General features: G+C 43.2%; 21 non-coding genes across 21 annotated transcripts; all 21 read right to left on the bottom strand.

Annotated features, from left to right (window-relative positions):
• Positions 1-192: 192 nt before the first annotated feature.
• trnal-aag (transfer RNA leucine (anticodon AAG)) lies at positions 193-274 on the bottom strand. The gene has a single exon. It is a non-coding gene; the product is annotated as a tRNA-Leu (tRNA).
• Positions 275-1,010: 736 nt separating this feature from the next.
• On the bottom strand, positions 1,011-1,092 carry trnal-uag (transfer RNA leucine (anticodon UAG)). The gene has a single exon. It is a non-coding gene; the product is annotated as a tRNA-Leu (tRNA).
• A 1,542-nt stretch (positions 1,093-2,634) lies between these two features.
• trnal-uag (transfer RNA leucine (anticodon UAG)) lies at positions 2,635-2,716 on the bottom strand. The gene has a single exon. It is a non-coding gene; the product is annotated as a tRNA-Leu (tRNA).
• A 736-nt stretch (positions 2,717-3,452) lies between these two features.
• On the bottom strand, positions 3,453-3,534 carry trnal-uag (transfer RNA leucine (anticodon UAG)). Its single transcript has one exon. It is a non-coding gene; the product is annotated as a tRNA-Leu (tRNA).
• Positions 3,535-4,271: 737 nt separating this feature from the next.
• trnal-aag (transfer RNA leucine (anticodon AAG)) lies at positions 4,272-4,353 on the bottom strand. Its single transcript has one exon. It is a non-coding gene; the product is annotated as a tRNA-Leu (tRNA).
• Positions 4,354-5,090: 737 nt separating this feature from the next.
• Positions 5,091-5,172, bottom strand: trnal-uag (transfer RNA leucine (anticodon UAG)). The gene has a single exon. It is a non-coding gene; the product is annotated as a tRNA-Leu (tRNA).
• Positions 5,173-5,909: 737 nt separating this feature from the next.
• On the bottom strand, positions 5,910-5,991 carry trnal-uag (transfer RNA leucine (anticodon UAG)). The gene has a single exon. It is a non-coding gene; the product is annotated as a tRNA-Leu (tRNA).
• A 736-nt stretch (positions 5,992-6,727) lies between these two features.
• On the bottom strand, positions 6,728-6,809 carry trnal-uag (transfer RNA leucine (anticodon UAG)). The gene has a single exon. It is a non-coding gene; the product is annotated as a tRNA-Leu (tRNA).
• A 157-nt stretch (positions 6,810-6,966) lies between these two features.
• Positions 6,967-7,048, bottom strand: trnal-uag (transfer RNA leucine (anticodon UAG)). The gene has a single exon. It is a non-coding gene; the product is annotated as a tRNA-Leu (tRNA).
• Positions 7,049-7,785: 737 nt separating this feature from the next.
• trnal-aag (transfer RNA leucine (anticodon AAG)) lies at positions 7,786-7,867 on the bottom strand. Its single transcript has one exon. It is a non-coding gene; the product is annotated as a tRNA-Leu (tRNA).
• A 737-nt stretch (positions 7,868-8,604) lies between these two features.
• On the bottom strand, positions 8,605-8,686 carry trnal-aag (transfer RNA leucine (anticodon AAG)). The gene has a single exon. It is a non-coding gene; the product is annotated as a tRNA-Leu (tRNA).
• Positions 8,687-9,423: 737 nt separating this feature from the next.
• Positions 9,424-9,505, bottom strand: trnal-aag (transfer RNA leucine (anticodon AAG)). The gene has a single exon. It is a non-coding gene; the product is annotated as a tRNA-Leu (tRNA).
• A 737-nt stretch (positions 9,506-10,242) lies between these two features.
• On the bottom strand, positions 10,243-10,324 carry trnal-aag (transfer RNA leucine (anticodon AAG)). Its single transcript has one exon. It is a non-coding gene; the product is annotated as a tRNA-Leu (tRNA).
• Positions 10,325-11,058: 734 nt separating this feature from the next.
• Positions 11,059-11,140, bottom strand: trnal-aag (transfer RNA leucine (anticodon AAG)). Its single transcript has one exon. It is a non-coding gene; the product is annotated as a tRNA-Leu (tRNA).
• A 737-nt stretch (positions 11,141-11,877) lies between these two features.
• On the bottom strand, positions 11,878-11,959 carry trnal-aag (transfer RNA leucine (anticodon AAG)). Its single transcript has one exon. It is a non-coding gene; the product is annotated as a tRNA-Leu (tRNA).
• A 741-nt stretch (positions 11,960-12,700) lies between these two features.
• On the bottom strand, positions 12,701-12,782 carry trnal-uag (transfer RNA leucine (anticodon UAG)). The gene has a single exon. It is a non-coding gene; the product is annotated as a tRNA-Leu (tRNA).
• Positions 12,783-13,517: 735 nt separating this feature from the next.
• trnal-uag (transfer RNA leucine (anticodon UAG)) lies at positions 13,518-13,599 on the bottom strand. The gene has a single exon. It is a non-coding gene; the product is annotated as a tRNA-Leu (tRNA).
• Positions 13,600-14,335: 736 nt separating this feature from the next.
• On the bottom strand, positions 14,336-14,417 carry trnal-aag (transfer RNA leucine (anticodon AAG)). Its single transcript has one exon. It is a non-coding gene; the product is annotated as a tRNA-Leu (tRNA).
• Positions 14,418-15,153: 736 nt separating this feature from the next.
• trnal-uag (transfer RNA leucine (anticodon UAG)) lies at positions 15,154-15,235 on the bottom strand. Its single transcript has one exon. It is a non-coding gene; the product is annotated as a tRNA-Leu (tRNA).
• A 2,373-nt stretch (positions 15,236-17,608) lies between these two features.
• On the bottom strand, positions 17,609-17,690 carry trnal-uag (transfer RNA leucine (anticodon UAG)). The gene has a single exon. It is a non-coding gene; the product is annotated as a tRNA-Leu (tRNA).
• A 2,368-nt stretch (positions 17,691-20,058) lies between these two features.
• On the bottom strand, positions 20,059-20,140 carry trnal-aag (transfer RNA leucine (anticodon AAG)). Its single transcript has one exon. It is a non-coding gene; the product is annotated as a tRNA-Leu (tRNA).
• Between the last annotated feature and the right edge of the window lie 821 nt (positions 20,141-20,961).

Consider the following 20,961-nt stretch of genomic DNA (forward strand, 5'->3'; position numbering starts at 1 on the left):
TGCAACTGCCACTGTGAGAGCACAGGACTTGGTGGCTGGTTGGTTAAGGCGATGGACTACACTATTGAGTTGGAACCCCATCCGTGACACACAACATTGCTTCTTTTCTCCCTTGCATGGCCCTGCATGAAAGTAAAAACGCTGAAATAAAGCAGAACATGTGATAGCTTGCGCATACAAACTCAATAAAGATGGCAGTGGTGGGATTTGAACCCACGCCTCCTTAGAGACTGGAGCCTTAATCCAGCGCCTTAGACCGCTCAGCCACACTACCCAGCTCTGGCAAAATATTCACACTTTCTCGTCAGTTACCTAGAGCGTCTGCACTCCCTTGTATTTCAGTCTTCTTTTTAATTTTCTTCTTTAAAATCTTTATGTATCTCATGTTGCTCTTGCGTCCTTCATCTTTTTTTGATTCTCTTTCTAAAAATCTTAATTTATCTGATGTTGCTCTTTCTTCCATCGTATAAACTTAGAATTAGTTTCTGCTTTCATGTCTGAAGCAGATTGAATTAGAAAAACACGGCAGATAATTGCAATAACAGACTTGGGAATTAGTGTAAAGGCTAGATTCCCTTTATTTTCCGGTGTCCTTGGTGGCCTTGTTTGAAATTACATTACAGTTTTCTGTTGAGAAAAAGTTGCAGTGGTGGACTTTGAACCGACACCTCTGAAAGACTGGGTCCTTAAATCCAGTTCTCTGGACAGCTCGCCCACAGTACCAACTGTTAAAATGGATTGCTGGGTCGTCCCACAGACCATCACAACTTTCCTTTTTTCCAATCAAGGATTTGACATGAACAACCACCGGTAGGAGGTGCAACTGCCACCGTGAGAGCACAGGACTTGGTGGCTGGTTGGTTAAGGCGACGGACTACACTATTGAGTTGGAACCCCATCCGTGACACACAACATTGCTTCTTTTCTCCCTTGCATGGCCCTACATGAAAGTAAAAACGCTGAAATAAAGCAGAACATGTGATAGCTTGCGCAAACAAACTCAATAAAGATGGCAGTGGTGGGATTTGAACCCACGCCTCCTTAGAGACTGGAGCCTAAATCCAGCGCCTTAGACCGCTCGGCCACAATACCCAGCTCTGGCAAAATATTCACACTTTCTCGTCAGTTACCTAGAGCGTCTGCACTTCCTTGTATTTTTGTCTTTTTTTTCATTTTCTTCTTTAAAATCTTTATGTATCTCATGTTGCTCTTGCGTCCTTCATCTTTTTTTGATTCTCTTTCTAAAAATCTTAATTTATCTGATGTTGCTCTTTCTTTCATCGTATAAACTTAGAATTAGTTTCTGCTTTTATGTCTGAAGCAGATTGAATTAGAAATACACATCAGATAATTGCAATAACAGACGTGGAAATTAGGGTAAAGGCTGGATTCCCTTTATTTGTCCGGTGTCCTTGGTGGCCTTGTTTGAAATTACATTACAGTTTTCTGTTGAGAAAAAGTTGCAGCGGTGGACTTTGAACCGACACCTCCGAAAGACTGGGTCCTTAAATCCAGTTCTCTGGACAGCTCGGCCACAGTACCAACTGTTAAAATGGACTGCTGGGTCGTCCCACAGATCATCACAACTTTCCTTTTTTCCAATCAAGGATTTGACGTAAACAACCACCGGTAGGAGGTGCAACTGCCACCGCGGGGGCACAGGACTTGGTGGCAGGTTGGTTAAGGCAATGGACTACACTATTGAGTTGGAACCCCATCCGTGAAACACAACATTGCCTCTTTTCTCCCCTCCCTGCATGAAAGTAAAAACGCTGAAATAAAGCAGAAAAGCTTGCTCAAACAAAGTCAATAAAGATGGCAGTGGTGGGATTTGAACACATGCCTCCTTAGAGACTGGAGCCTTAATCCAGCACCTTAGACTGCTCAGCCACACTACCCAGCTCTGGCAAAATGTTCACACTTTCTCGTCAGTTAACTAGAGCGTCTGCACTCCCTTGTATTTTAGTCTTCTTTTTCATTTTCTTCTTTAAAATCTTTATGTATCTCATGTTGCTCTTGCGTCCTTCATCTTTTTTTGATTCTCTTTTTAAAAATCTTAATTTATCTGATGTTGCTCTTTCTTCCATCGTATAAACTTAGAATTCGTTTCTGCTTTTATGTCTGAAGCAGATTGAATTAGAAAAACACGGCAGATAATTGCAATAACAGATTTTTGAATTAGGGTAAAGGCTGGATTCCCTTTATTTGTCCGGTGTCCTTGGTGGCCTTGTTTGAAATTACATTACAGTTTTCTGTTGAGAAAAAGTTTCAGAGGTGGACTTTGAACCTACACCTCCGAAAGACTGGGTCCTTAAATCCAGTTCTCTGGACAGCTCGGCCACAGTTCCCACTGTTAAAATGGACTGCTTGGTCGTCGCACAGACCATCACAACTTTCCTTTTTTCCAATCAAGGATTTGACGTGAAGAACCACCGGTAGGAGGTGCAACTGCCACCGTGAGAGCACAGGACTTGGTGGCTGGTTGGTTAAGGCGATGGACTACACTATTGAGTTGGAACCCCATCCTTGACACACAACATTGCTTCTTTTCTCCCTTGCATGGGCGACATGAAAGTAAAAACCCAGAAACAAAGCAGAAAATGTGATAGCTTGCGCAAAAAAACTCAATAAAGATGGCAGTGGTGGGATTTGAACCCACGCCTCCTTAGAGACTGGAGCCTAAATCCAGCGCCTTAGACCGCTCGGCCACACTACCCAGCTCTGGCAAAATATTCACACTTTCTCGTCAGTTACCTAGAGCGTCTGCACTCCCTTGTATTTCAGTCTTCTTTTTAATTTTCTTCTTTAAAATCTTTATGTATCTCATGTTGCTCTTGCGTCCTTCATCTTTTTTTGATTCTCTTTCTAAAAATCTTAATTTATCTGATGTTGCTCTTTCTTCCATCGTATAAACTTAGAATTAGTTTCTGCTTTCATGTCTGAAGCAGATTGAATTAGAAAAACACGGCAGATAATTGCAATAACAGACTTGGGAATTAGTGTAAAGGCTGGATTCCCTTTATTTTCCGGTGTCCTTGGTGGCCTTGTTTGAAATTACATTACAGTTTTCTGTTGAGAAAAAGTTGCAGTGGTGGACTTTGAACCGACACCTCTGAAAGACTGGGTCCTTAAATCCAGTTCTCTGGACAGCTCGCCCACAGTACCAACTGTTAAAATGGATTGCTGGGTCGTCCCTCAGACCATCACAACTTTCCTTTTTTCCAATCAAGGATTTGACATGAACAACCACCGGTAGGAGGTGCAACTGCCACCGTGAGAGCACAGGACTTGGTGGCTGGTTGGTTAAGGCGACGGACTACACTATTGAGTTGGAACCCCATCCGTGACACACAACATTGCTTCTTTTCTCCCTTGCATGGCCCTACATGAAAGTAAAAACGCTGAAATAAAGCAGAACATGTGATAGCTTGCGCAAACAAACTCAATAAAGATGGCAGTGGTGGGATTTGAACCCACGCCTCCTTAGAGACTGGAGCCTAAATCCAGCGCCTTAGACCGCTCGGCCACAATACCCAGCTCTGGGGAACTATTCACACTTTCTCGTCAGTTACCTAGAGCGTCTGCACTTCCTTGTATTTTAGTCTTCTTTTTCATTTTCTTCTTTAAAATCTTTATGTATCTCATGTTGCTCTTGTGTCCTTCATCTTTTTTTGATTCTCTTTTTAAAAATGTTAATTTATCTGATGTTGCTCTTTCTTCCATCGTATAAACTTAGAATTAGTTTCTGCTTTTATGTCTGAAGCAGATTGAATTAGAAAAACACGGCAGATAATTGCAATAACAGACGTGGGAATTAGGGTAAAGGCTGGATTCCCTTTATTTGTCCGGTGTCCTTGGTGGCCTTGTTTGAAATTACATTACAGTTTTTTGTTGAGAAAAAGTTAAAGCGGTGGACTTTGAACCCACACCTCTGAAAGACTGGATCCTTAAATACAGTTCTCTGGACAGCTTGGCCACAGTACCCACTGTTAAAATGGACTGCTAGGTCGTCGCACAGCCCAGCCCAACTTTCCTTGTTTACAATCTAGGCTTTGACGTGAACAACCACCGGTAGGAGGTGCAACTGCCACCGCGGGGGCACAGGACTTGGTGGCTGGTTGGTTAAGGCGATGGACTACACTATTGAGTTGGAACCCCATCCGTGACACACAACATTGCTTCTTTTCTCCCTTGCATGGCCCTGCATGAAAGTAAAAACGCTGAAATAAAGCAGAACATGTGATAGCTTACGCAAACAAACTCAATAAAGATGGCAGCGGTGGGATTTGAACCCACGCCTCCTTAGAGACTGGAGCCTTAATCCAGCGCCTTAGACCGCTCGGCCACACTACCCAGCTCTGGCAAGATTTCCACACTTTCTCGTCAGTTACCTAGAGCGTCTGCACTCCCCTGTATTTTAGTCTTTTTCATTTTCTTCTTTAAAATCTTTATGTATCTCATGTTGCTCTTGCGTCCTTCATCTTTTTTTGATTCTCTTTCTAAAAATCTTAATTTATCTGATGTTGCTCTTTCTTTCATTTTCATCGTATAAACTTAGAATTCGTTTCGGCTTTTATGTCTGAAGCAGACTGAATTAGAAAAACACGGCAGATAATTACAATAACAGACGTGGGAATGAGGGTAAAGGCTGGATTCCCTTTATTTGTCCGGTGTCCTTGGTGGCCTTGTTTGAAAATACATTACAGTTTTCTGTTGAGAAAAGTTGCAGCGGTGGACTTTGAACCGACACCTCCGAAAGACTGGGTCCTTAAATCCAGTTCACTGGACAGCTCGGCCACAGTACCAACTGTTAAAATGGACTGCTGGGTCGTTGCACAGACCATCACAACTTTCCTTTTCCAATCAAGAATTTGACATGAACAACCACCGGTAGGAGGTGCAACTGCCACCGTGAGAGCACAGGACTTGGTGGCTGGTTGGTTAAGGCGATGGACTACACTATTGAGTTGGAACCCCATCCGTGACACAGAACATTGATTTTTTTCTCCTTTGCATGGCCCTACATGAAAGTAAAAACACCGAAATAAAGCAGAACATGTGATAGCTTGCGCAAACAAACTCAATAAAGATGGCAGTGGTGGGATTTGAACCCACGCCTCCTTAGAGACTGGAGCCTAAATCCAGCGCCTTAGACCGCTCGGCCACACTACCCAGCTCTGGCAAGATTTCCCCACTTTCTCGTCAGTTACCTAGAGCGTCTGCACTCCCTTGTATTTTAGTCTTCTTTTTCATTTTCTTCTTTAAAATCTTTATGTATCTCATGTTGCTCTTGCGTCCTTGATCTTTCTTTGATTTTCTTTTTAAAAATCTTAATTTATCTGATGTTGCTCTTTCTTCCATCGTATAAACTTAGAATTAGTTTCTGCTTTTATGTCTGAAGCAGATTGAATTAGAAAAACACAGCAGATAATTTCAAAAACAGAGGTGGGAATTAGGGTAAAGGCTGGGTTCCCTTTATTTGTCCGGTGTCCTTGGTGGCCTTGTTTGAAATTACATTACAGTTTTCTGTTGAGAAAAAGTTGCAGCGGTGGACTTTGAACCCACACCTCCAAAAGACTGGGTCCTTAAATCCAGTTCTCTGGACAGCTCGGCCACAGTACCAACTGTTAAAATGGACTGCATGGTCGTCGCACAGACCATCACAACTTTCCTTTTTTCCAATCAAGGATTTGACGTGAACGGCCACCGGTAGGAGGTGCAACTGCCACCGTGAGAGCACAGGACTTGGTGGCTGGTTGGTTAAGGCGATGGACTACACTATTGAGTTGGAACCCCATCCGTGACACACAACATTGCTTCTTTTCTCCCTTGCACGGCCCTGCATGAAAGTAAAAACGCTGAAATAAAGCAGAACATGTGATAGCTTGCGCAAACAAACTCAATAAAGATGGCAGTGGTGGGATTTGAACCCACGCCTCCTTAGAGACTGGAGCCTAAATCCAGCGCCTTAGACCGCTCGGCCACACTACCCAGCTCTGGCAAGTCTCCACACTTTCTCGTCAGTTACCTAGAGCGTCTGCACTCCCTTGTATTTTAGTCTTCTTTTTCATTTTCTTCTTTAAAATCTTTATGTATCTCATGTTGCTCTTGCGTCCTTCATCTTTTTTTGATTCTCTTTTTAAAAATCTTAATTTATCTGATGTTGCTCTTTCTTTAATCGTATAAACTTAGAATTAGTTTCTGCTTTTATGTCTGAAGCAGATTGAATTAGAAAAACACGGCAGATAATTGCAATAACAGACGTGGGAATTAGGGTAAAGGCTGGATTCCCTTTATTTGTCCGGTGTCCTTGGTGGCCTTGTTTGAAATGACATTACAGTTTTCTGTTGAGAAAAAGTTAAAGCGGTGGACTTTGAACCGACACCTCCGAAAGACTGGGTCCTTAAATCCAGTTCTCTGGACAGCTCGGCCACAGTACCAACTGTTAAAATGGACTGCTTGGTCGTCGCACAGACCATCACAACTTTCCTTTTTTCCAATCAAGGATTTGACGTGAACAACCACCGGTAGGAGGTGCAACTGCCACTGCGGGGGCACAGGACTTGGTGGCTGGTTGGTTAAGGCGATGGACTACACTATTGAGTCGGATCCCCATCCGTGACACACAACATTGCTTATTTTCTCCCTTGCATGGCCCTGCATGAAAGTAAAAACTCTGAAATAAAGCAGAACATGTGATAGCTTGCGCAAACAAACTCAATAAAGATGGCAGTGGTGGGATTTGAACCCACGCCTCCTTAGAGACTGGAGCCTAAATCCAGCGCCTTAGACCGCTCGGCCACACTACCCAGCTCTACTTCAGGTTTTCACACTTTCTCGTCAGTTGAACCCCATCCGTGACACACAACATTGCTTCTTTTCTCCCTTGCATGGCCCTGCATGAAAGTAAAAACTCTGAAATAAAGCAGAACATGTGATAGCTTGCGCAAACAAACTCAATAAAGATGGCAGTGGTGGGATTTGAACCCACGCCTCCTTAGAGACTGGAGCCTAAATCCAGCGCCTTAGACCGCTCGGCCACACTACCCAGCCGTGGCAAAATATTCACACTTTCTCGTCAGTTACCTAGAGCGTCTGCACTCCCTTGTATTTCAGTCTTCTTTTTCATTTTCTTCTTTAAAATCTTTATGTATCTCATGTTGCTCTTGCGTCCTTCATCTTTTTTTGATTCTCTTTCTAAAAATGTTAATTTATCTGATGTTGCTCTTTCTTCCATCGTATAAACTTAGAATTAGTTTCTGCTTTTATGTCTGAAGCAGATTGAATTAGAAAAACACGGCAGATAATTGCAATAACAGACGTGGGAATGAGGGTAAAGGCTGGATTCCCTTTATTTGTCCGGTGTCCTTGGTGGCCTTGTTTGAAATTACATTACAGTTTTCTGTTGAGAAAAAGTTGCAGCGGTGGACTTTGAACCGACACCTCCGAAAGACTGGGTCCTTAAATCCAGTTCTCTGGACAGCTCGGCCACAGTACCAACTGTTAAAATGGACTGCTGGGTCGTCCCACAGACCATCACAACTTTCCTTTTTTCCAATCAAGGATTTGACGTGAACAACCACCGGTAGGAGGTGCAACTGCCACCGCGGGGGCACAGGACTTGGTGGCTGGTTGGTTAAGGCGATGGACTACACTATCGAGTTGGAACCCCATCCGTGACACACAACATTGCTTCTTTTCTCCCTTGCATGGCCCTGCATGAAAGTAAAACCGCTGAAATAAAGCAGAAAATGTGATAGCTTGCGCAAACAAACTCAATAAAGATGGCAGTGGTGGGATTTGAACCCACGCCTCCTTAGAGACTGGAGCCTTAATCCAGCGCCTTAGACCGCTCGGCCACACTACCCAGCCGTGGCAAAATATTCACACTTTCTCGTCAGTTACCTAGAGCGTCTTCACTCCCTTGTATTTCAGTCTTCTTTTTCATTTTCTTCTTTAAAATCTTTATGTATCTCATGTTGCTCTTGCGTCCTTCATCTTTTTTTGATTCTCTTTCTAAAAATGTTAATTTATCTGATGTTGCTCTTTCTTTCATGGTATAAACTTAGAATTAGTTTCTGCTTTTATGTCTGAAGCAGATTGAATTAGAAAAACACGGCAGATAATTGCAATAACAGACGTGGGAATGAGGGTAAAGGCTGGATTCCCTTTATTTGTCCGGTGTCCTTGGTGGCCTTGTTTGAAATTACATTACAGTTTTCTGTTGAGAAAAAGTTGCAGCGGTGGACTTTGAACCGACACCTCCGAAAGACTGGGTCCTTAAATCCAGTTCTCTGGACAGCTCGGCCACAGTTCCCACTGTTAAAATGGACTGCTTGGTCGTCGCACAGACCATCACAACTTTCCTTTTTTCCAATCAAGGATTTGACATGAACAACCACCGGTAGGAGGTGCAACTGCCACTGCGGGGGCACAGGATTTGGTGGCTAATTGGTTAAGGCGATGGACTACACTATTGAGTCGGATCCCCATCCGTGACACACAACATTGCTTATTTTCTCCCTTGCATGGCCCTGCATGAAAGTAAAAACTCTGAAATAAAGCAGAACATGTGATAGCTTGCGCAAACAAACTCAATAAAGATGGCAGTGGTGGGATTTGAACCCACGCCTCCTTAGAGACTGGAGCCTTAATCCAGCGCCTTAGACCGCTCGGCCACACTACCCAGCTGTGGCAAAATATTCACACTTTCTCGTCAGTTACCTAGAGCGTCTGCACTCCCTTGTATTTCAGTCTTCTTTTTCATTTTCTTCTTTAAAATCTTTATGTATCTCATGTTGCTCTTGCGTCCTTCATCTTTTTTTGATTCTCTTTCTAAAAATGTTAATTTATCTGATGTTGCTCTTTCTTTCATGGTATAAACTTAGAATTAGTTTCTGCTTTTATATCTGAAGCAGATTGAATTAGAAAAACATGGCAGATAATTGCAATAACAGACGTGGGAATGAGGGTAAAGGCTGGATTCCCTTTATTTGTCCGGTGTCCTTGGTGGCCTTGTTTGAAATTACATTACAGTTTTCTGTTGAGAAAAAGTTGCAGCGGTGGACTTTGAACCGACACCTCCGAAAGACTGGGTCCTTAAATCCAGTTCTCTGGACAGCTCGGCCACAGTACCAACTGTTAAAATGGACTGCTGGGTCGTCCCACAGACCATCACAACTTTCCTTTTTTCCAATCAAGGATTTGACGTGAACAACCACCGGTAGGAGGTGCAACTGCCACCGCGGGGGCACAGGACTTGGTGGCTGGTTGGTTAAGGCGATGGACTACACTATCGAGTTGGAACCCCATCCGTGACACACAACATTGCTTCTTTTCTCCCTTGCATGGCCCTGCATGAAAGTAAAACCGCTGAAATAAAGCAGAAAATGTGATAGCTTGCGCAAACAAACTCAATAAAGATGGCAGTGGTGGGATTTGAACCCACGCCTCCTTAGAGACTGGAGCCTTAATCCAGCGCCTTAGACCGCTCGGCCACACTACCCAGCTGTGGCAAAATATTCACACTTTCTCGTCAGTTACCTAGAGCGTCTGCACTCCCTTGTATTTCAGTCTTCTTTTTCATTTTCTTCTTTAAAATCTTTATGTATCTCATGTTGCTCTTGCGTCCTTCATCTTTTTTTGATTCTCTTTCTAAAAATGTTAATTTATCTGATGTTGCTCTTTCTTTCATGGTATAAACTTAGAATTAGTTTCTGCTTTTATGTCTGAAGCAGATTGAATTAGAAAAACACGGCAGATAATTGCAATAACAGACGTGGGAATGAGGGTAAAGGCTGGATTCCCTTTATTTGTCCGGTGTCCTTGGTGGCCTTGTTTGAAATTACATTACAGTTTTCTGTTGAGAAAAAGTTGCAGCGGTGGACTTTGAACCGACACCTCCGAAAGACTGGGTCCTTAAATCCAGTTCTCTGGACAGCTCGGCCACAGTACCAACTGTTAAAATGGACTGCTGGGTCGTCCCACAGACCATCACAACTTTCCTTTTTTCCAATCAAGGATTTGACGTGAACAACCACCGGTAGGAGGTGCAACTGCCACCGCGGGGGCACAGGACTTGGTGGCTGGTTGGTTAAGGCGATGGACTACACTATCGAGTTGGAACCCCATCCGTGACACACAACATTGCTTCTTTTCTCCCTTGCATGGCCCTGCATGAAAGTAAAACCGCTGAAATAAAGCAGAAAATGTGATAGCTTGCGCAAACAAACTCAATAAAGATGGCAGTGGTGGGATTTGAACCCACGCCTCCTTAGAGACTGGAGCCTTAATCCAGCGCCTTAGACCGCTCGGCCACACTACCCAGCTGTGGCAAAATATTCACACTTTCTCGTCAGTTACCTAGAGCGTCTGCACTCCCTTGTATTTCAGTCTTTTTCATTTTCTTCTTTAAAATCTTTATGTATCTCATGTTGCTCTTGCGTCCTTCATCTTTTTTTGATTCTCTTTCTAAAAATGTTAATTTATCTGATGTTGCTCTTTCTTTCATGGTATAAACTTAGAATTAGTTTCTGCTTTTATGTCTGAAGCAGATTGAATTAGAAAAACACGGCAGATAATTGCAATAACAGACGTGGGAATGAGGGTAAAGGCTGGATTCCCTTTATTTGTCCGGTGTCCTTGGTGGCCTTGTTTGAAATTACATTACAGTTTTCTGTTGAGAAAAAGTTGCAGCGGTGGACTTTGAACCGACACCTCCGAAAGACTGGGTCCTTAAATCCAGTTCTCTGGACAGCTCGGCCACAGTACCAACTGTTAAAATGGACTGCTGGGTCGTCCCACAGACCATCACAACTTTCCTTTTTTCCAATCAAGGATTTGACGTGAATAACCACCGGTAGGAGGTGCAACTGCCACCGCGGGGGCACAGGACTTGGTGGCTGGTTGGTTAAGGCGATGGACTACACTATCGAGTTGGAACCCCATCCGTGACACACAACATTGCTTCTTTTCTCCCTTGCATGGCCCTGCATGAAAGTAAAACCGCTGAAATAAAGCAGAAAATGTGATAGCTTGCGCAAACAAACTCAATAAAGATGGCAGTGGTGGGATTTGAACCCACGCCTCCTTAGAGACTGGAGCCTTAATCCAGCGCCTTAGACCGCTCGGCCACACTACCCAGCTGTGGCAAAACATTCACACTTTCTCGTCAGTTACCTAGAGCGTCTGCACTCCCTTGTATTTTAGTCTTCTTTTTCATTTTCTTCTTTAAAATCTTTATGTATCTCATGTTGCTCTTGCGTCCTTCATCTTTTTTTGATTCTCTTTCTAAAAATGTTAATTTATCTGATGTTGCTCTTTCTTTCATCGTATAAACTGAGAATTAGTTTCTGCTTTTATATCTGAAGCAGATTGAATTAGAAAAACATGGCAGATAATTGCAATAACAGACGTGGGAATTAGGGTAAAGGCTGGATTCCCTTTATTTGTCCGGTGTCCTTGGTGGCCTTGTTTGAAATGACATTACAGTTTTCTGTTGAGAAAAAGTTGCAGCGGTGGACTTTGAACCGACACCTCCGAAAGACTGGGTCCTTAAATCCAGTTCTCTGGACAGCTCGGCCACAGTTCCCACTGTTAAAATGGACTGCTTGGTCGTCGCACAGACCATCACAACTTTCCTTTTTTCCAATCAAGGATTTGACATGAACAACCACCGGTAGGAGGTGCAACTGCCACTGCGGGGGCACAGGATTTGGTGGCTAATTGGTTAAGGCGATGGACTACACTATTGAGTCGGATCCCCATCCGTGAAACACAACATTGCTTATTTTCTCCCTTGCATGGCCCTGCATGAAAGTAAAAACTCTGAAATAAAGCAGAACATGTGATAGCTTGCGCAAACAAACTCAATAAAGATGGCAGTGGTGGGATTTGAACCCACGCCTCCTTAGAGACTGGAGCCTTAATCCAGCGCCTTAGACCGCTCGGCCACACTACCCAGCTGTGGCAAAATATTCACACTTTCTCGTCAGTTACCTAGAGCGTCTGCACTCCCTTGTATTTCAGTCTTCTTTTTCATTTTCTTCTTTAAAATCTTTATGTATCTCATGTTGTTCTTGCGTCCTTCATCTTTTTTTGATTCTCTTTCTAAAAATGTTAATTTATCTGATGTTGCTCTTTCTTTCATCGTATAAACTGAGAATTAGTTTCTGCTTTTATATCTGAAGCAGATTGAATTAGAAAAACATGGCAGATAATTGCAATAACAGACGTGGGAATTAGGGTAAATGCTGGATTCCCTTTATTTGTCCGGTGTCCTTGGTGGCCTTGTTTGAAATGACATTACAGTTTTCTGTTGAGAAAAAGTTAAAGCGGTGGACTTTGAACCGACACCTCCGAAAGACTGGGTCCTTAAATACAGTTCTCTGGACAGCTCGGCCACAGTACCAACTGTTAAAATGGACTGCTTGGTCGTCGCACAGACCATCACAACTTTCCTTTTTTCCAATCAAGGATTTGACGTGAACAACCACCGGTAGGAGGTGCAACTGCCACTGCGGGGGCACAGGACTTGGTGGCTGGTTGGTTAAGGCGATGGACTACACTATTGAGTCGGATCCCCATCCGTGACACACAACATTGCTTATTTTCTCCCTTGCATGGCCCTGCATGAAAGTAAAAACTCTGAAATGTGAACATGAGAACATGTGATAGCTTGCGCAAACAAACTCAATAAATATGGCAGTGGTGGGATTTGAACCCACGCCTCCTTAGAGACTGGAGCCTAAATCCAGCGCCTTAGACCACTCGGCCACACTACCCAGCTCTGGCAAGTTTCCACACTTTCTTGTCAGTTACCTAGAGCGTCTGCACTCCCTTGTATTTTAGTCTTCTTTTTCATTTTCTTCTTTAAAATCTTTATGTATCTCATGTTGCTCTTGCGTCCTTCATGTTTTTTTGATTCTCTTTTTAAAAATCTTAATTTATCTGATGTTGCTCTTTCTTCCATCGTATAAACTTAGAATTCGCTTCTGCTTTTATGTCTGAAGCAGACTGAATTAGAAAAACACGGCAGATAATTGCAATAACAGATGTGGGAATTCGGGTAAAGGCTGGATTCCCTTTATTTTCCGGTGTCCTTGGTGGCCTTGTTTGAAATTACATTACAGTTTTCTGTTGAGAAAAAGTTGCAGTGGTGGACTTTGAACCGCCACCTCTGAAAGACTGGGTCCTTAAATCCAGTTCTCTGGACAGCTCGCCCACAGTACCAACTGTTAAAATGGATTGCTGGGTCGTCCCACAGACCATCACAACTTTCCTTTTTTCCAATCAGGGATTTGACATGAACAACCAACGGTAGGAGGTGCAACTGCCACCGTGAGAGCACAGGACTTGGTGGCTGGTTGGTTAAGGCGACGGACTACACTATTGAGTTGGAACCCCATCCGTGACACACAACATTGCTTCTTTTCTCCCTTGCATGGCCCTACATGAAAGTAAAAACGCTGAAATAAAGCAGAACATGTGATAGCTTGCGCAAACAAACTCAATAAAGATGGCAGTGGTGGGATTTGAACCCACGCCTCCTTAGAGACTGGAGCCTAAATCCAGCGCCTTAGACCGCTCGGCCACACTACCCAGCTCTGGCAAGATTTCCACACTTTCTCGTCAGTTACCTAGAGCGTCTGCACTCCCTTGTATTTTAGTCTTCTTTTTCATTTTCTTCTTTAAAATCTTTATGTATCTCATGTTGCTCTTGCGTCCTTAATCTTTTTTTTATTCTCTTTTTAAAAATCTTAATTTATCTGATGTTGCTCTTTCTTCCATCGTATAAACTTAGAATTCGCTTCTGCTTTTATGTCTGAAGCAGACTGAATTAGAAAAACACGGCAGATAATTGCAATAACAGACGTGGGAATTAGGGTAAAGGCTGGATTCCCTTTATTTGTCCGGTGTCCTTGGTGGCCTTGTTTGAAATTACATGACAGTTTTCTGTTGAGAAAAAGTTGCAGCGGTGGACTTTGAACCGACACCTCCGAAAGACTGGGTCCTTAAATCCAGTTCTCTGGACAGCTCGGACACAGTACCCACTGTTAAAATGGACTGCTTGGTCGTCGCACAGACCATCACAACTTTCCTTTTTTCCAATCAAGGATTTGACGTGAACAACTACCGAAGGAGGTGCAACTGCCACCGTGGGGGCACAGGACTTGGTGGCTGGTTGGTTAAGGCGATGGACTACACTATTGAGTTGGAACCCCATCCGTGACACACAACATTGCTTCTTTTCTCCCTTGCATGGCCCTGCATGAAAGTAAAAACGCTGAAATATAGCAGAACATGTGATAGCTTGCGCAAACAAACTCAATAAAGATGGCAGTGGTGGGATTTGAACCCACGCCTCCGTAGAGACTGGAGCCTTAATCCAGCGCCTTAGACCGCTCGGCCACACTACCCAGCTCTGGCAAACTATTCACACTTTCTCGTCAGTTACCTAGAGCGTCTGCACTCCCTTGTATTTTAGTCTTCTTTTTCATTTTCTTCTTTAAAATCTTTATGTATCTCATGTTGCTCTTGCGTCCTTCATCTTTTTTTGATTCTCTTTTTAAAAATCTTAATTTATCTGATGTTGCTCTTTCTTCCATCGTATAAACTTAGAATTAGTTTCTGCTTTTATGTCTGAAGCAGATTGAATTAGAAAAACACGGCAGATAATAGCAATAATAGACGTGGGAATGAGGGTAAAGGCTGGATTCCCTTTATTTTCCGGTGTCCTTGGTGGCCTTGTTTGAAATTACATTACAGTTTTCTGTTGAGAAAAAGTTGCAGTGGTGGACTTTGAACCGACACCTCTGAAAGACTGGGTCCTTAAATCCAGTTCTCTGGACAGCTTGGCCACAGTTCCCACTGTTAAAATAGACTGCTTGGTCATCGCACAGACCATCACAACTTTCCTTTTTTCCAATCAAGGATTTGACGTGAACAACTACCGGTAGGAGGTGCAACTGCCACCGTGGGGGCACAGGACTTGGTGGCTGGTTGGTTAAGGCGATGGACTACACTACTGAGTTGGAACCCCATCCGTGACACACAACATTGCTTCTTTTCTCCCTTGCATGGCCCTGCATGAAAGTAAAAACACTGAAATTAAGCAGAACATGTGATAGCTTGCGCAAACAAACTCAATAAAGATGGCAGTGGTGGGATTTGAACCCACGCCTCCTTAGAGACTGGAGCCTAAATCCAGCGCCTTAGACCGCTCGGCCACACTACCCAGCTCTGGCAAGATTTCCAAACTTTCTCGTCAGTTACCTAGAGCGTCTGCACTTCCTTGTATTTTAGTCTTCTTTTTAATTTTCTTCTTTAAAATCTTTATGTATCTCATGTTGCTCTTGCGTCCTTCATCTTTTTTTTGATTCTCTTTCTAAAAATCTTAATTTATCTGATGTTGCTCTTTCTTTCATCGTATAAACTTAGAATTAGTTTCTGCTTTTATGTCTGAAGCAGATTGAATTAGAAAAACACGGCAGATAATAGCAATAATAGACGTGGGAATGAGGGTAAAGGCTGGATTCCCTTTATTTGTCCGGTGTCCTTGGTGGCCTTGTTTGAAATTACATTACAGTTTTCTGTTGAGAAAAAGTTGCAGCGGTGGACTTTGAACCGACACCTCCGAAAGACTGGGTACTTAAATCCAGTTCTCTGGACAGCTCGGCCACAGTACCAACTGTTGAAATGGACTGCTGGGTCGTCCCACAGACCATCACAACTTTCCTTTCTTCCAATCAAGGATTTGACATGAACAACCACCTTTAGGAGGTGCAACTGCCACCGTGAGAGCACAGGACTTGGTGGCTGGTTGGTTAAGGAGATGGACTACACTATTGAGTTGGAACCCCATCCGTGACACACAACATTGCTTCTTTTCTCCCTTGCATGGCCCTACGTGAAAGTAAAAACACTGAAATAAAGCAGAACATGTGATAGCTTGCGCAAACAAACTCAATAAAGATGGCAGTGGTGGGATTTGAACCCACGCCTCCTTAGAGACTGGAGCCTTAATCCAGCGTCTTAGAACGCTCGGCCACACTACCCAGCTCTGGCGAACTATTCACACTTTCTCGTCAGTTACCTAGAGCGTCTGCACTTCCTTGTATGTTAGTCCTCTTTTTCATTTTCTTCTTTAAAATCTTTATGTATCTCATGTTGCTCTTGCGTCCTTCATCTTTTTTTGATTCTCTTTTTAAAAATCTTGATTTATCTCATGTTGCTCTTTCTTCCATTGTGTACACTGAAAATTAGTTTCTGCTTTTATGTCTGAAGCAGATTGAATCTGAAAAACACAGCAGATAATTTCAAAAACAGAGGTGGGAATTAGGGTAAAGGCTGGATTCCCTTTATTTGTCCGGTGTCCTTGGTGGCCTTGCTTGAAATTACATTACATTTTTCTGTTGAGAAAAAGTTAAAGCGGTGGACTTTGAACCCACAGCTCTGAAAGACTGGATCCTTAAATACAGTTCTCTGGACAGCTTGGCCACAGTACCCACTGTTAAAATGGACTGCTAGGTTGTCGCACAGCCCAGGCCAACTTTCCTTGTTTACAATCAAGTCTTTGACGTGAACAACCACCGGTAGGAGGTGCAACTGCCTCCGCGGGGGCACAGGACTTGGTGGCTGGTTGGTTAAGGCGATGGACTACACTATTGAGTTGGAACCCCATTCGTGACACACAACATTTGTTTTTTTCTCCCTTGCATGGCCCTGCATGAAAGTAAAAACGCTGAAATAAAGCAGAGCATGTGATAGCTTGCGCAAACAAACTCAATAAAGATGGCAGTGGTGGGATTTGAACCCACGCCTCCTTAGAGACTGGAGATTTAATCCAGCGTCTTAGACTGCTCGGCCACACCACCAAGCTCTGGCAAGCTTCCACACTTTCTCGTCAGTTACCTAGAGCGTCTGCACTCCCTTGTATTTTAGTCTGCTTTTTCATTTTCTTCTTTAAAATCTTTATGTATCTCATGTTGCTCTTGCGTCCTTCATCTTTTTTTGATTCTCTTTCTAAAAATCTTAATTTATCTGATGTTGCTCTTTCTTTCATCGTATAAACTTAGAATTAGTTTCTGCTTTTATGTCTGAAGCAGATTGAATTAGAAAAACACGACAGATAATAGCAATAATAGACGTGGGAATGAGGGTAAAGGCTGGATTCCCTTTATTTTCCGGTGTCCTTGGTGGCCTTGTTTGAAATGACATTACAGTTTTCTGTTGAGAAAAAGTTGCAGTGGTGGACTTTGAACCGACACCTCCGAAAGACTGGGTCCTTAAATCCAGTTCTCTGGACAGCTCGACCACAGTTCCCACTGTTAATGGACTGCTTGGTCGTCGCACAGACCATCACAACTTTCCTTTTTTTCCAATCAAGGAATTGACATGAACAACCACCAGTAGGAGGTGCAATTGCCAGCGCGGGGGCACAGGACTTGGTGGCTGGTTGGTTAAGGCGATGGACTACACTATTGAGTTGGAACCCCATCCGTGACACACAACATTGCTTCTTTTCTCCCTTGCATGGCCGTGCATGAAAGTAAAAACGCTGAAATAAAGCAGAACATGTGATAGCTTGCGCAAACAAACTCAATAAAGATGGCAGTGGTGGGATTTGAACCCACGCCTCCTTAGAGACTGGAGCCTAAATCCAGCGCCTTAGACCGCTCGGCCACACTACCCAGCAAGATTTCCACACTTTCTCGTCAGTTGCCTAGAGCGTCTGCACTTCCTTGTATTTTAGTCTGCTTTTTCATTTTCATCTTTAAAATCTTTATGTATCTCATGTTGCTCTTGCGTCCTTCATCTTTTTTAAATTCTCTTTTTAAAAATCTTAATTTATCTGATGTTGCTCTTTCTTCCATCGAATAAACTTAGAATTTGTTTCTGCTTTCATGTCTGAAGCAGATTGAATTAGAAAAACACGGCAGATAATTGCAATAACAGACGAGGGAATTAGGGTAAAGGCTGGATTCCCTTTATTTGTCCGGTGTCCTTGGTGGCCTTGTTTGAAATTACATTAAAGTTTTCTGTTGAGAAAAAGTTGCAACGGTGGACTTTGAACCGACACCTCCGAAAGACTGGTTCCTTTAAACCAGTTCTCTGGACAGCTCGGCCACAGTACCCACTGTTAAAATGAAATGCTTGATCGTCGCACAGACCATCACAACTTTCCTTTTTTCCAATCAAGGATTTGACGTGAACAACCACCGGTAGAAGGTGCAACTGCCACCGTGAGAGCACAGGACTTGGTGGCTGGTTGGTTAAGGCGATGGACTACACTATCGAGTTGGAACCCCATCCGTGACACACAACATTGCTTCTTTTCTCCCTTGCATGGGCGACATGAAAGTAAAAACCCTGAAATAACGCAGAACATGTGATAGCTTGCGAAAACAAACTCAATAAAGATGGCAGTGGTTGGATTTAAACCCACACCTCCTTAGAGACTTGAGCCTAAATCCAGCGCCTTAGATCGCTCGGCCACACTACCCAGCTCTGGCAAGATTTCCCCACTTTCTCGTCAGTTACCTAGAGCGTCTGCACTCCCTTGTATTTTAGTCTTCTTTTTCATTTTCTTCTTTAAAATCTTTATGTATCTCATGTTGCTCTTGCGTCCTTCATCTTTTTTTGATTCTCTTTATAAAAATCTGAATTTATCTGATGTTGCTTTTTCTTCCATCGTATAAACTTAGAATTAGTTTCTGCCTTTATATCTGAAGCAGATTGAATTAGAAAAACACGGCAGATAATTGCAATAACAGACGTGGGAATTAGGGTAAAGGCTGGATTCCCTTTATTTGTCCGGTGTCCTTGGTGGCCTTGTTTGAAATTACATTACAGTTTTCTGTTGAGAAAAAGTTAAAGCGGTGGACTTTGATCCCACACTTCTGAAAGACTGGGTCCTTAAATCCAGTTCTCTGGACAGCTCGGCCACAGTACCAACTGTTAAAATGGACTGCTGGGTCGTCCCACAGACCATCACAACTTTCCATAATTCCAATCAAGGATTTGACATGAACAACCACCGGTAGGAGGTGAAACTGCCACCGTGAGAGCACAGGACTTGGTGGCTGGTTGGTTAAGGCGATGGACTACACTATTGAGTTGGAACCCCATACGTGACACACAACATTGATTTTTTTCTCCCTTGCATGGCCCTACATAAAAGTAAAAACACTGAAATAAAGCAGAACATGTGATAGCTTGCGCAAACAAACTCAATAAAGATTGCAGTGGTGGGATTTGAACCCACGCCTCCTTAGAGACTGGAGCCTTAATCCAGCGTCTTAGAACGCTCGGCCACAATACCCAGCTCTGGCGAACTATTCACACTTTCTCGTCAGTTACCTAGAGCGTCTGCACTTCCTTGTATGTTAGTCCTCTTTTTCATTTTCTTCTTTAAAATCTTTATGTATCTCATGTTGCTCTTGCGTCCTTCATCTTTTTTTGATTCTCTTTTTAAAAATCTTGATTTATCTCATGTTGCTCTTTCTTCCATTGTGTACACTGAAAATTAGTTTCTGCTTTTATGTCTGAAGCAGATTGAATCTGAAAAACACAGCAGATAATTTCAAAAACAGAGGTGGGAATTAGGGTAAAGGCTGGATTCCCTTTATTTGTCCGGTGTCCTTGGTGGCCTTGCTTGAAATTACATTACAGTTTTCTGTTGAGAAAAAGTTAAAGCGGTGGACTTTGAACCCACAGCTCTGAAAGACTGGATCCTTAAATACAGTTCTCTGGACAGCTTGGCCACAGTACCCACTGTTAAAATGGACAGCTAGGTTGTCGCACAGCCCAGGCCAACTTTCCTTGTTTACAATCAAGTCTTTGACGTGAACAACCACCGGTAGGAGGTGCAACTGCCACCGCGGGGGCACAGGACTTGGTGGCTGGTTGGTTAAGGCAATGGACTACACTATTGAGTTGGAACCCCATCCGTGACACACAACATTTGTTTTTTTCTCCCTTGCATGGCCCTGCATGAAAGTAAAAACGTTGAAATAAAGCAGAACATGTGATAGCTTGCGCAAACAAACTCAATAAAGATGGCAGTGGCGGGATTTGAACCTACGCCTCCTTAGAGACTGGAGCCTTAATCCAGCGCCTTAGACCGCTCGGCCACACTACCCAGCTCTGGCAAAATATTCTCACTTTCTCGTCAGTTACCTAGAGCGTCTGCACTTCCTTGTATTTTAGTCTTCTTTTTCATTTTCTTCTTTAAAATCTTTATGTATCTCATGTTGCTCTTGCGTCCTTCATCTTTTTTTGATTCTCTTTGTAAAAATCTTAATTTATCTGATGTTGCTCTTTCTTCCATCAAATAAACTTAGAATTAGTTTCTGCTTTTATGTCTGAAGCAGATTGAATTAGAAAAACACGGCAGATAATTGCAATAACAGACGTGGGAATTAGGGTAAAGGCTGGATTCCCTTTATTTGTCCGGTGTCCTTGGTGGCCTTGTTTGAAATTACATTACAGTTTTCTGTTGAGAAAAACTTGCAGCAGTGGACTTTGAATCGACACCTCCGAAAGACTGGGTCCTTAAATCCAGTTCTCTGGACAGGTCGGCCACAGTACCCACTGTTAAAATGGACTGCTGGGTCGTCGCACAGACCATCACAACTTTCCTTTTTTCCAATCAAGGATTTGACGTGAACAACCACCGGTAGGAGGTGCAACTGCCACCGTAAGAGCACAGGACTTGGTGGCTGGTTGGTTAAGGCGATGGACTACACTATTGAGTTGGAACCCCATCCGTGACACACAACATTGATTTTTTTCTCCCTTGCATGGCCCTACATGAAAGTAAAAACGCTGAAATAAAGCAGAACATGTGATAGCTTACGCAAACAAACTCAATAAAGACGGCAGTGGTCGGATTTGAACCCACGCCTCCTTAGAGACTGGAGCCTTAACCCAGCGCCTTAGACCGCTCGGCCACACTACCCA

Source organism: Oncorhynchus clarkii, chromosome 13, assembly GCF_045791955.1.
Source record: "Oncorhynchus clarkii lewisi isolate Uvic-CL-2024 chromosome 13, UVic_Ocla_1.0, whole genome shotgun sequence".
Lineage (NCBI taxonomy): Eukaryota > Metazoa > Chordata > Actinopteri > Salmoniformes > Salmonidae > Oncorhynchus > Oncorhynchus clarkii.